The 2,513-nt window shown below is 37.4% G+C and overlaps 1 pseudogene; it reads left to right on the plus strand.

Moving 5' to 3' along the window:
* The first annotated feature begins 489 nt into the window (after window positions 1-489).
* LOC120588683 (uncharacterized) lies at window positions 490-617 on the plus strand (annotated as a pseudogene).
* The last annotated feature ends 1,896 nt before the right edge of the window (window positions 618-2,513 follow it).

A 2,513-nucleotide genomic window follows, 5' to 3' on the forward strand; every position in this document is an offset into this window, starting at 1 on the left:
AAGGACAAGCCACACAGCAACAACTACAAAAAAATGGGCAGGAGGTAAGAATATACTATTTAGAAAACGAGTACTAATGGTTAACAAACATATAAAAACTACTTAAATTCACTAGCAGAGGAGAAGAGACAAATTAGAGTAAAATTGAGCTACCACATTACACCTGCCAGATTGACAAAAATTTAGAAAGTGAAAACGTGCTGGTGAGCATTTGGGGGAAAAGTTCTTCTATATTTCTGGTGAAACTGAATCGCTGTAGCCTTTGGGGAAAATAATTATTAAAGAGACAATGCATATTTCCTTCAACATGCGCTTTTGGAATCTATCCCATATCCCACATAAATAAAAGCACCAGTATTAAAGGATATGTGCCCAAAGTTTATATTAACTTATTGTTTATTCATCAATAAGTTCAAAAGAAAAGTGACTTTTAATAGGGAAATATCGAATCTTTGAACTGATACCATGAAAGTTATTAAGTTTGTGTAGAGCTTTGCGCAGTGGCAGTATCGTAGCCAATGAGGTATATGAGGTGCGATTATTGCTAATTCAAATCTGTGTAGAATTTAGAGCTATACCAGTTGACCTGAAGAAATTTCAGCGCAGTACTGTGGGACAACAACAAAAAAACCATGATGCGAAAGAATGAGCATGATGCAATCCGTTTTTTTTTTTTTTTTTTGTAGAGCCATAACACATATTTATGTGCTAGTATGTATGCATGTATATATATGAATACATATGTACATTTGTACATATTTGCATATGATTAAGTGTACATGGAATAAAATATATATGATGTAACACAGGAGCTCCAGGCCTGGAACCTTCACCTGGGCTTTGGATATTCTGAAAAAACCACCAGAAGGACTGGAGGAGTGAGACATGCCATTTATTACTCACAATGCAGGAGAGCTGCGATGGCGGAATACCGGAGCTGCAAAAACTGCCCCTGGCCAAGAGCAAGCACAGTTTTATACACACAAGTAGAGGGAGGGGTTATTTCATTGGGTGAGCAGCCACCTTCTCAGACGGATGGGACCAAGAGGTGCTGCTTGGTTATAGGAGCAGCAGAGAATGTCCTTGGGAGCAGGCACTGCCGAAAGCCTTTGTGCTCGGCCTTCCTTGGCTGCTGGCAGGGCAGCCATCAGCCTTCTGAGTATGTGGAGGGGCTATGTTCTGAGTTAACCCTGCATAGGGACACACTCTAGGTTGTTAACATAGATTGCATATTGTATGAAGATATTCATACAATTAAGTTTCAAAAAGAAAGCATATTTCCTCATTGAGAAAAATCACAGCAGCTGTTCAACATATAATTTTAGAAGTGCAGTACAAGGGCTTCTTTTTAGGGTTTTCAAATTCAATCCAAATGGAGAAAATTTGCTAAAGAACATGTAACCACTGAGAGAAAAATTACTACAATGGTTTTGTGTCACTTAACTGTTTAATAGGTTAACCTTTTGCTCAACCCCCAAACAAGCAAGCTTCAAACAGTTCAAATAACTTTTGAATTTATGTAAGGAAAGCTTGGTAGAGTCTTATCCATCCTTATGTAATACGTAGGATTATGCTTTGTGAACCTGTTGTGTTGACTTTTAAGATAAGAGCTCTTCAAGATTTTTAAACCATCAAGTGGTATCCATCAGAACAAATAAATGAGAGATTGCTCTATTCTTTTCAGGCCGGATACATTCTGTGACCTATCTTTTCCGTGACCTACAAGGCTTTAGGAGAGGAGCTTCCAGAGTTTTATTGGCAATGCCACTATTAGAAGGACTTCTCTTTCTCTTCCAAGCTCTTTGGGGGTCAGCCTTAAAGCGAGCATTAAGTGAATGGCTAATGGAATTAAGGATATAATAATAGTAGGATATAGTGAGACAATTGTATTAACAAGAAATAAATCATGTTGAATGTAAGGTAAGTGTTTTTTAATTGATTGATAGGAAGGATGCTCCACAAGTTTTGTTCGGGTCTAACAGCCATTTACCTCCCCATCTACAGTAAAGAGCCAAAATTAGAAAAAAAGATAAGAAAATTATGCAGTGGGAAGATAAATTATTCAGAGAAGATGGCCATTTTGTGCTGACATCACTAATGTGAAAAGGCATTAAATCTTTGACACTAGTTTCATTCCTTAGGAGCTGTGAGGCTAAAACAACATTTTGTATTAGATATAAAAACTGAAATGTCTACTCCTAAAGCTTTCCTCTGGGCCATGAATGGCTTCCAAGGTGACTGGATACCTGAAGAAATAGACCGTTCTGTGCTTTCCAAGTTGAATAACAGTCTTGCACTTTGAAAGCTAGTGCCTCTGTCTGCATTATTATAACAATCTAACTGTCAATATTTTTCATCCAGTTGGCAAAGCTTATGGGATAGGGGATATGTGAAGGTGACTTGGATAAAGAACTCAAGCTTACATTTTTTGCAATGAGATTGCGCTCACATATAACCTTACCTTATTTTCTCCTGAAAAAGTTAGACGATTTTACTCTGATTTTGTGTCTAAA

Source organism: Pteropus medius, unplaced genomic scaffold, assembly GCF_902729225.1.
Source record: "Pteropus medius unplaced genomic scaffold, Ma_sr-lr_union100, whole genome shotgun sequence".
NCBI lineage: Eukaryota > Metazoa > Chordata > Mammalia > Chiroptera > Pteropodidae > Pteropus > Pteropus medius.